The sequence below is a fragment of the Ranitomeya imitator genome, chromosome 1, assembly GCF_032444005.1.
Source record: "Ranitomeya imitator isolate aRanImi1 chromosome 1, aRanImi1.pri, whole genome shotgun sequence".
Taxonomy (NCBI): Eukaryota; Metazoa; Chordata; class Amphibia; order Anura; family Dendrobatidae; genus Ranitomeya; species Ranitomeya imitator.
This window is the reverse complement of record NC_091282.1, coordinates 584,294,313-584,306,498: the sequence shown is the minus strand read 5'-3', so window position 1 is coordinate 584,306,498 and position 12,186 is coordinate 584,294,313.

The window sequence follows — 12,186 nt, the reverse complement described above, 5'->3', positions numbered from 1 at the left end:
GGACTGAACAAGAAACCAACAAAAATTTAACATGTCATGATTCTAACAAAAGTTAGGATGCTTCGTTTGAAATGATTTCTCCATGCATTTTATGCATTGGTAAAAGCACTATGGGGAAAAGTATGATTTGTTTTCAGGTATCTCCTATACTAAGAGTCAGATGCTGACCGGTTTGCCACATGCTGTAGGCCTACGGACTGAACAAGAAACCACGAAAAATTTTAACCTGTCATCATTCTAATAAAAGTTCGGACGCTTCGTTTGAAATGATTTCTCCATGCATTTTATGCATTGGTAAAAGCACTATGGGGAAAAGTGTGACATGTTTTCAGGTATCTCCTATACTAATAGAGCCGCATGCTCACCGGTTTGCCACATGCTGTAGGCCTATGGACTGAACAAGAAACCACCAAAAAATGTAACCTGTCATCATTCTAACAAAAGTTTGGACGCTTCGTTTGAAATGATTTCTCCATGCATTTTATGCAATGGTAAAAGCACTATGGGGAAAAGTGTGATATGTTTTCAGGTATCTCCTATACTAAGAGTCGGATGCCCACTGGTTTCCCACATGCTGTAGACCTATGGACTGAACAAGAAACCACCAAAAATTTTAACCTGTCATCATTCTAACAAAAGTTAGGACGCTTCATTCGAAATGATTTCTCCATGCATTCTATGCATTGGTAAAAGCACTATGGGGAAAAGTGTGATATGTTTTCACGTATCTCCTATGCTAAGAGTCGGATGCTCATCGGTTTGCCACATGCTGTAGGCCTATGGACTGAACAAGAAACCACCAAAAATTTAACCTGTCATCATTCGAACAAAAGTTAGGACGCATCGTTCGAAATGTTTTCTCCATGCATTTTATGCATTGGTAAAAGCACTATAGGGAAAAGTGTGATATGTTTTCAGGTATCTCCTATACTAATGGAGTCGGATGGTCACTGGTTTGCCACATGCTGTAGGCCTATGGACTGAACAATAAACCACCAAAAATTTTAACCTGTCATCGTTCTAACAAAAGTTAGGACGCTTCGTTTGAAATGATTTCTCTTGCATTTTATGCATTGGTAAAAGCACTATGGGGAAAAGTGTGATATGTTTTCAGGTATCTCCTATACTAATAGAGTCGGATGCTCACCGGTTTGCCACATGCTGTAGGCCTTATGGACTGAACAAGAAACCAACAAACATTTTAACCTGTCATCATACTGACAAAAGTTAGGACGCTTGGTTCGAAATGATTTCTCCATGCTTTTTTTGCATTGGTAAAAGCACTATGGGGAAAAGTGTGATATGTTTTCAGGTATCTCCTATACTAATAGAGTCGGAAGCTCACCGGTTTGCCACATGCTGTAGGCCTATGGACTGAACAAGAAACCACCAAAAATTTTAACCTGTCATCATTGTAACAAAAGTTAGGACGCTTCGTTCGAAATGATTTCTCCATGCATTTTATGCATTGGTAAAAGCACTATGGGGAAAAGTGTGATATGTTTTCAGGTATCTCCTATACTAATAGAGTCGGATGCTCACCGGTTTGCCACATGCTGTAGGCCTATGGACTGAAAAAGAAACCACCAAAAATTTTAACCTGTCATCATTCTAACAAAAGTTCGGACGCTTTGTTCGAAATGATTTCTCCATGCATTTTATGCATTGGTAAAAGCAGTATGGGGAAAATGTTGTGAATTCAGCTTTTGGGCTCCCTCTGGTAGTTGTAGAGGGTAATGCAGTTGTGTCTGGATTGCAGGAGTGGACATGTGTATCTACTAATTGCAGAACGGACTGGGGTATATAGCTTTGCAGGATCCTTTAATCAGTGCCAGTTGTCCATTGTTCTTGAAGGATTCACTTCCCTGCTGGTCTCTCCAGTTTGCTGTGTTTTTCTACAAAGATAAGTCCTGGCTTTGTTTTTTCTGTCCACCTGCAGTGGACCTTATAGTTCTGTGCATTTTCATGTTTTTGTCTTGTCCAACTTGGTCTGTGAAGGATTTTTTGCAGCCTAGCTATTTCTCTGGAGATGCAGATATACCCCCCATGTCTTTAGTCAGATGTGGTGATCCGTATTTTCTGTGGTGGATATTTTCTAGTGTTTTTGCACTGACCGCATAGTACTCTGTTCTATTCTTTCTTTTTAGCTAGTATGGCCTCCTATGCTAAAATCTGATTTCATATCTGTGTATGTTTTTTCCCTCTCCTCTCACAGTCAATATTTGTGGGGGGCTATCTATCCTTTGGGGATTTTCTCTGAGGCAAGATAGGTTTCCTGTTTCTGTCTTTAGGGGTAGTTAGATCTTAGGCTGTGCCGAGGGGTCTAGGGAGAGTTAGGTACCCCCCACGGCTGCTTTTAGTTGCGCTGCTAGGTTCAGGGTTTGCGGTCAGTACAGGGACCACCTTCTCCAGAGTACGTCTCATGCTGCTCCAAAGCCACCAGATCATTACAGGAAAAGTGTGATATGTTTTCAGGTATCTCCTATACTAAGTTGGATGCTCACCGGTTTGTCACATGCTGTAGGCCTATGGATTGAACAAGAAACCACCAAAAATTTTAACCTGTCATCATTCTAACAAAAGTTAGGACGCTTCGTTCAAAATGTTTCCTCCATGCTTTTTATGCATTGGTAAAAGCACTATGGGGAAAAGTGTGATATGTTTTCAGGTATCTCCTATACTAAGAGTCGGACACTCACCGGTTTGCCACATGCTGTAGGCCTATGGACTGAACAAGAAACCACCAAAAATTTTAACCTGTCATCATTCTAACAAAAGTTAGGACGCTTCGTTTGAAATGATTTCTCCATGCATCTTATGCAATGGTATAAGAACTATGGGGAAAAGTGTGATATGTTTTCAGGTATCTCCTATACTAATAGAGTTGGATGCTCACAGGTTTGCCACATGCTGTAGGCCTATGGACTGAACAAGAAACCAACAAAAAATTTAACCTGTCATCATTCGAACAAAAGTTAGGATGCTTCGTTTGAAATGATTTCTCCATGCATTTTATGCATTGGTAAAAGCACTATGGGGAAAAGTATGATTTGTTTTCAGGTATCTCCTATACTAAGAGTCAGATGCTGACCGGTTTGCCACATGCTGTAGGCCTACGGACTGAACAAGAAACCACCAAAAATTTTAACCTGTCATCATTCTAACAAAAGTTAGGACGCTTCGTTCGAAATGTTTTCTCCATGCATTTTATGCATTGGTAAAAGCACTATGGGTAAAAGTGTGATATGTTTTCAGGTATCTCCTATACTAATAGAGTTGGATGCTCACAGGTTTGCCACATGCTGTAGGCCTATGGACTGAACAAGAAACCATCTAAAATTTTAACCTGTCATCATTCTAACAAAAGTTAGGACGCTTCGTTAGAAATGATTTCTCCATGCATTGGTAAAAGCACTATGGGGAAAAGTGTGATATGTTTTCAGGTATCTCCTATACTAATAGAGTTGGATGCTCACAGGTTTGCCACATGCTGTAGGCCTATGGACTGAACAAGAAACCAACAAAAATTTAACATGTCATGATTCTAACAAAAGTTAGGATGCTTCGTTTGAAATGATTTCTCCATGCATTTTATGCATTGGTAAAAGCACTATGGGGAAAAGTATGATTTGTTTTCAGGTATCTCCTATACTAAGAGTCAGATGCTGACCGGTTTACCACATGCTGTAGGCCTACGGACTGAACAAGAAACCACCAAAAATTTTAACCTGTCATCATTCTAATAAAAGTTCGGACGCTTCGTTTGAAATGATTTCTCCATGCATTTTATGCATTGGTAAAAGCACTATGGGGAAAAGTGTGACATGTTTTCAGGTATCTCCTATACTAATAGAGCCGCATGCTCACCGGTTTGCCACATGCTGTAGGCCTATGGACTGAACAAGAAACCACCAAAAAATGTAACCTGTCATCATTCTAACAAAAGTTTGGACGCTTCGTTTGAAATGATTTCTCCATGCATTTTATGCAATGGTAAAAGCAATATGGGGAAAAGTGTAATATGTTTTCAGGTATCTCCTATACTAAGAGTCGGATGCCCACTGGTTTCCCACATGCTGTAGACCTATGGACTGAACAAGAAACCACCAAAAATTTTAACCTGTCATCATTCTAACAAAAGTTAGGACGCTTCGTTCGAAATGATTTCTCCATGCATTCTATGCATTGGTAAAAGCACTATGGGGAAAAGTGTGATATGTTTTCAGGTATCTCCTATGCTAAGAGTCGGATGCTCATCGGATTGCCACATGCTGTAGGCCTATGGACTGAACAAGAAACCACCAAAAATTTAACCTGTCATCATTCGAACAAAAGTTAGGACGCATCGTTCGAAATGTTTTCTCCATGCATTTTATGCATTGGTAAAAGCACTATAGGGAAAAGTGTGATATGTTTTCAGGTATCTCCTATACTAATGGAGTCGGATGGTCACTGGTTTGCCACATGCTGTAGGCCTATGGACTGAACAATAAACCACCAAAAATTTTAACCTGTCATCGTTCTAACAAAAGTTAGGACGCTTCGTTTGAATTGATTTCTTTTGCATTTTATGCATTGGTAAAAGCACTATGGGGAAAAGTGTGATATGTTTTCAGGTATCTCCTATACTAATAGAATCGGATGCTCACCGGTTTGCCACATGCTGTAGGCCTTATGGACTGAACAAGAAACCAACAAACATTTTAACCTGTCATCATACTGACAAAAGTTAGGACGCTTGGTTCGAAATGATTTCTCCATGCTTTTTTTGCATTGGTAAAAGCACTATGGGGAAAAGTGTGATATGTTTTCAGGTATCTCCTATACTAATAGAGTCGGAAGCTCACCGGTTTGCCACATGCTGTAGGCCTATGGACTGAACAAGAAACCACCAAAAATTTTAACCTGTCATCATTGTAACAAAAGTTAGGACGCTTCGTTCGAAATGATTTCTCCATGCATTTTATGCATTGGTAAAAGCACTATGGGGAAAAGTGTGATATGTTTTCAGGTATCTCCTATACTAATAGAGTCGGATGCTCACCGGTTTGCCACATGCTGTAGGCCTATGGACTGAAAAAGAAACCACCAAAAATTTTAACCTGTCATCATTCTAACAAAAGTTAGGACGCTTTGTTCGAAATGATTTCTCCATGCATTTTATGCATTGGTAAAAGCAGTATGGGGAAAATGTTGTGAATTCAGCTTTTGGGCTCCCTCTGGTAGTTGTAGAGGGTAATGCAGTTGTGTCTGGATTGCAGGAGTGGACATGTGTATCTACTAATTGCAGAACGGACTGGGGTATATAGCTTTGCAGGATCCTTTAATCAGTGCCAGTTGTCCATTGTTCTTGAAGGATTCACTTCCCTGCTGGTCTCTCCAGTTTGCTGTGTTTTTCTACAAAGATAAGTCCTGGCTTTGTTTTTTCTGTCCACCTGCAGTGGACCTTATAGTTCTGTGCATTTTCATGTTTTTGTCTTGTCCAACTTGGTCTGTGAAGGATTTTTTGCAGCCTAGCTATTTCTCTGGAGATGCAGATATACCCCCATGTCTTTAGTCAGATGTGGTGATCCGTATTTTCTGTGGTGGATATTTTCTAGTGTTTTTGCACTGACCGCATAGTACTCTGTTCTATTCTTTCTTTTTAGCTAGTATGGCCTCCTATGCTAAAATCTGATTTCATATCTGTGTATGTTTTTTCCCTCTCCTCTCACAGTCAATATTTGTGGGGGGCTATCTATCCTTTGGGGATTTTCTCTGAGGCAAGATAGGTTTCCTGTTTCTGTCTTTAGGGGTAGTTAGATTTTAGGCTGTGCCGAGGGGTCTAGGGAGAGTTAGGTACCCCCCACGGCTGCTTTTAGTTGCGCTGCTAGGTTCAGGGTTTGCGGTCAGTACAGGGACCACCTTCTCCAGAGTACGTCTCATGCTGCTCCAAGGCCACCAGATCATTACATGAAAAGTGTGATATGTTTTCAGGTATCTCCTATACTAAGTTGGATGCTCACCGGTTTGTCACATGCTGTAGGCCTATGGATTGAACAAGAAACCACCAAAAATTTTAACCTGTCATCATTCTAACAAAAGTTAGGACGCTTCGTTCGAAATGTTTCCTCCATGCTTTTTATGCATTGGTAAAAGCACTATGGGGAAAAGTGTGATATGTTTTCAGGTATCTCCTATACTAAGAGTCGGATACTCACCGGTTTGCCACATGCTGTAGGCCTATGGACTGAACAAGAAACCACCAAAAATTTTAACCTGTCATCATTCTAACAAAAGTTAGGACGCTTCGTTTGAAATGATTTCTCCATGCATCTTATGCAATGGTATAAGAACTATGGGGAAAAGTGTGATATGTTTTCAGGTATCTCCTATACTAATAGAGTAGGATGCTCACCGGTTTGCCACATGCTGTAGGCCTATGGACTGAACAAGAAACCACCTAAAATTTTAACCTGTGATCATTCTAACAAAAGTTAGGACGCTTCGTTAGAAACGATTTCTCCATGCATTGGTAAAAGCACTATGGGAAAAAGTGTGATATGTTTTCAGGTATCTCCTATACTAATAGAGTTGGATGCTCACAGGTTTGCCACATGCTGTAGGCCTATGGACTGAACAAGAAACCAACAAAAAATTTAACCTGTCATCATTCGAACAAAAGTTAGGATGCTTCGTTTGAAATGATTTCTCCATGCATTTTATGCATTGGTAAAAGCACTATGGGGAAAAGTATGATTTGTTTTCAGGTATCTCCTATACTAAGAGTCAGATGCTGACCGGTTTGCCACATGCTGTAGGCCTACGGACTGAACAAGAAACCACCAAAAATTTTAACCTGTCATCATTCTAACAAAAGTTAGGACGCTTCGTTCGAAATGTTTTCTCCATGCATTTTATGCATTGGTAAAAGCACTATGGGTAAAAGTGTGATATGTTTTCAGGTATCTCCTATACTAATAGAGTTGGATGCTCACAGGTTTGCCACATGCTGTAGGCCTATGGACTGAACAAGAAACCACCTAAAATTTTAACCTGTCATCATTCTAACAAAAGTTAGGACGATTCGTTAGAAATTATTTCTCCATGCATTGGTAAAAGCACTATGGGGAAAAGTGTGATATGTTTTCAGGTATCTCCTATACTAATAGAGTTGGATGCTCACAGGTTTGCCACATGCTGTAGGCCTATGGACTGAACAAGAAACCAACAAAAATTTAACATGTCATGATTCTAACAAAAGTTAGGATGCTTCGTTTGAAATGATTTCTCCATGCATTTTATGCATTGGTAAAAGCACTATGGGGAAAAGTATGATTTGTTTTCAGGTATCTCCTATACTAAGAGTCAGATGCTGACCGGTTTGCCACATGCTGTAGGCCTACGGACTGAACAAGAAACGACCAAAAATTTTAACCTGTCATCATTCTAATAAAAGTTCGGACGCTTCGTTTGAAATGATTTCTCCATGCATTTTATGCATTGGTAAAAGCACTATGGGGAAAAGTGTGACATGTTTTCAGGTATCTCCTATACTAATAGAGCCGCATGCTCACCGGTTTGCCACATGCTGTAGGCCTATGGACTGAACAAGAAACCACCAAAAAATGTAACCTGTCATCATTCTAACAAAAGTTTGGACGCTTCGTTTGAAATGATTTCTCCATGCATTTTATGCAATGGTAAAAGCACTATGGGGAAAAGTGTGATATGTTTTCAGGTATCTCCTATACTAAGAGTCGGATGCCCACTGGTTTCCCACATGCTGTAGACCTATGGACTGAACAAGAAACCACCAAAAATTTTAACCTGTCATCATTCTAACAAAAGTTAGGACGCTTCGTTCGAAATGATTTCTCCATGCATTCTATGCATTGGTAAAAGCACTATGGGGAAAAGTTAGATATGTTTTCAGGTATCTCCTATGCTAAGAGTCGGATGCTCATCGGTTTGCCACATGCTGTAGGCCTATGGACTGAACAAGAAACCACCAAAAATTTAACCTGTCATCATTCGAACAAAAGTTAGGACGCATCGTTCGAAATGTTTTCTCCATGCATTTTATGCATTGGTAAAAGCACTATAGGGAAAAGTGTGATATGTTTTCAGGTATCTCCTATACTAATGGAGTCGGATGGTCACTGGTTTGCCACATGCTGTAGGCCTATGGACTGAACAATAAACCACCAAAAATTTTAATCTGTCATCGTTCTAACAAAAGTTAGGACGCTTCGTTTGAAATGATTTCTCTTGCATTTTATGCATTGGTAAAAGCACTATGGGGAAAAGTGTGATATGTTTTCAGGTATCTCCTATACTAATAGAGTCGGATGCTCACCGGTTTGCCACATGCTGTAGGCCTTATGGACTGAACAAGAAACCAACAAACATTTTAACCTGTCATCATACTGACAAAAGTTAGGACGCTTGGTTCGAAATGATTTCTCCATGCTTTTTTTGCATTGGTAAAAGCACTATGGGGAAAAGTGTGATATGTTTTCAGGTATCTCCTATACTAATAGAGTCGGAAGCTCACCGGTTTGCCACATGCTGTAGGCCTATGGACTGAACAAGAAACCACCAAAAATTTTAACCTGTCATCATTGTAACAAAAGTTAGGACGCTTCGTTCGAAATGATTTCTCCATGCATTTTATGCATTGGTAAAAGCACTATGGGGAAAAGTGTGATATGTTTTCAGGTATCTCCTATACTAATAGAGTCGGATGCTCACCGGTTTGCCACATGCTGTAGGCCTATGGACTGAACAAGAAACCACCAAAAATTTTAACCTGTCATCATTCTAACAAAAGTTAGGACGCTTTGTTCGAAATGATTTCTCCATGCATTTTATGCATTGGTAAAAGCAGTATGGGGAAAATGTTGTGAATTCAGCTTTTGGGCTCCCTCTGGTAGTTGTAGAGGGTAATGCAGTTGTGTCTGGATTGCAGGAGTGGACATGTGTATCTACTAATTGCAGAACGGACTGGGGTATATAGCTTTGCAGGATCCTTTAATCAGTGCCAGTTGTCCATTGTTCTTGAAGGATTCACTTCCCTGCTGGTCTCTCCAGTTTGCTGTGTTTTTCTACAAAGATAAGTCCTGGCTTTGTTTCTTCTGTCCACCTGCAGTGGACCTTATAGTTCTGTGCATTTTCATGTTTTTGTCTTGTCCAACTTGGTCTGTGAAGGATTTTTTGCAGCCTAGCTATTTCTCTGGAGATGCAGATATACCCCCATGTCTTTAGTCAGATGTGGTGATCCGTATTTTCTGTGGTGGATATTTTCTAGTGTTTTTGCACTGACCGCATAGTACTCTGTTCTATTCTTTCTTTTTAGCTAGTATGGCCTCCTATGCTAAAATCTGATTTCATATCTGTGTATGTTTTTTCCCTCTCCTCTCACAGTCAATATTTGTGGGGGGCTATCTATCCTTTGGGGATTTTCTCTGAGGCAAGATAGGTTTCCTGTTTCTGTCTTTAGGGGTAGTTAGATCTTAGGCTGTGCCGAGGGGTCTAGGGAGAGTTAGGTACCCCCCACGGCTGCTTTTAGTTGCGCTGCTAGGTTCAGGGTTTGCGGTCAGTACAGGGACCACCTTCTCCAGAGTACGTCTCATGCTGCTCCAAGGCCACCAGATCATTACAGGAAAAGTGTGATATGTTTTCAGGTATCTCCTATACTAAGTTGGATGCTCACCGGTTTGTCACATGCTGTAGGCCTATGGATTGAACAAGAAACCACCAAAAATTTTAACCTGTCATCATTCTAACAAAAGTTAGGATGCTTCGTTCGAAATGTTTCCTCCATGCTTTTTATGCATTGGTAAAAGCACTATGGGGAAAAGTGTGATATGTTTTCAGGTATCTCCTATACTAAGAGTCGGATACTCACCGGTTTGCCACATGCTGTAGGCCTATGGACTGAACAAGAAACCACCTAAAATTTTAACCTGTCATCATTCTAACAAAAGTTAGGACGCTTCGTTAGAAACGATTTCTCCATGCATTGGTAAAAGCACTATGGGAAAAAGTGTGATATATTTTCAGGTATCTCCTATACTAATAGAGTTGGATGCTCACAGGTTTGCCACATGCTGTAGGCCTATGGACTGAACAAGAAACCAACAAAAAATTTAACCTGTCATCATTCGAACAAAAGTTAGGATGCTTCGTTTGAAATGATTTCTCCATGCATTTTATGCATTGGTAAAAGCACTATGGGGAAAAGTATGATTTGTTTTCAGGTATCTCCTATACTAAGAGTCAGATGCTGACCGGTTTGCCACATGCTGTAGGCCTACGGACTGAACAAGAAACCACCAAAAATTTTTACCTGTCATCATTCTAACAAAAGTTAGGACGCTTCGTTCGAAATGTTTTCTCCATGCATTTTATGCATTGGTAAAAGCACTATGGGGAAAAGTGTGATATGTTTTCAGTATCTCCTATACTAATAGAGCCGCATGCTCACCGGTTTGCCACATGCTGTAGGCCTATGGACTAAACAAGAAACCACCAAAAAATGTAACCTGTCATCATTCTAACAAAAGTTTGGACGCTTCGTTTGAAATGATTTCTCCATGCATTTTATGCAATGGTAAAAGCACTATGGGGAGATGTGTGATATGTTTTCAGGTATCTCCTATACTAAGAGTCGGATGCCCACTGGTTTGCCACATGCTGTAGGCCTATGGACTGAACAAGAAACCACCAAAAATTTTAACCTGTCATCATTCTAACAAAAGTTAGGACGCTTCGTTCGAAATGATTTCTCCATGCTTTTTTTGCATTGGTAAAAGCACTATGGGGAAAAGTGTGATTTGTTTTCAGGTATCTCCTATACTAATAGAGTCGGAAGCTCACCGGTTTGCCACATGCTGTAGACCTATGGACTGAACAAGAAACCACCAAAAATTTTAACCTGTCATCATTGTAACAAAAGTTAGGACGCTTCGTTCGAAATGATTTCTCCATGCATTTTATGCATTGGTAAAAGCACTATGGGGAAAAGTGTGATATGTTTTCAGGTATCTCCTATACTAATAGAGTCGGATGCTCACCGGTTTGCCACATGCTGTAGGCCTATGGACTGAACAAGAAACCACCAAAAATTTTAACCTGTCATCATTCTAACAAAAGTTAGGACGCTTTGTTCGAAATGATTTCTCCATGCATTTTATGCATTGGTAAAAGCAGTATGGGGAAAATGTTGTGAATTCAGCTTTTGGGCTCCCTCTGGTAGTTGTAGAGGGTAATGCAGTTGTGTCTGGATTGCAGGAGTGGACATGTGTATCTACTAATTGCAGAACGGACTGGGGTATATAGCTTTGCAGGATCCTTTAATCAGTGCCCGTTGTCCATTGTTCTTGAAGGATTCACTTCCCTGCTGGTCTCTCCAGATTGCTGTGTTTTTCTACAAAGATAAGTCCTGGCTTTGTTTTTTCTGTCCACCTGCAGTGGACCTTATAGTTCTGTGCATTTTCATGTTTTTGTCTTGTCCAACTTGGTCTGTGAAGGATTTTTTGCAGCCTAGCTATTTCTCTGGAGATGCAGATATACCCCCCATGTCTTTAGTCAGATGTGGTGATCCGTATTTTCTGTGGTGGATATTTTCTAGTGTTTTTGCACTGACCGCATAGTACTCTGTTCTATTCTTTCTTTTTAGCTAGTATGGCCTCCTATGCTAAAATCTGATTTCATATCTGTGTATGTTTTTTCCCTCTCCTCTCACAGCCAGTATTTGTGGGGGGCTATCTATCCTTTGGGGATTTTCTCTGAGGCAAGATAGGTTTCCTGTTTCTGTCTTTAGGGGTAGTTAGATCTTAGGCTGTGCCGAGGGGTCTGCTTTTAGTTGCGCTGCTAGGTTCAGGGTTTGCGGTCAGTACAGGGACCACCTTCTCCAGAGTACGTCTCATGCTGCTCCAAGGCCACCAGATCATTACAGGAAAAGTGTGATATGTTTTCAGGTATCTCCTATACTAAGTTGGATGCTCACCGGTTTGTCACATGCTGTAGGCCTATGGATTGAACAAGAAACCACCAAAAATTTTAACCTGTCATCATTCTAACAAAAGTTAGGACGCTTTGTTCGAAATGTTTCCTCCATGCATTTTATGCATTGGTAAAAGCACTATGGGGAAAAGTGTGATATGTTTTCAGGTATCTCCTATACTAAGAGTCAGATACTCA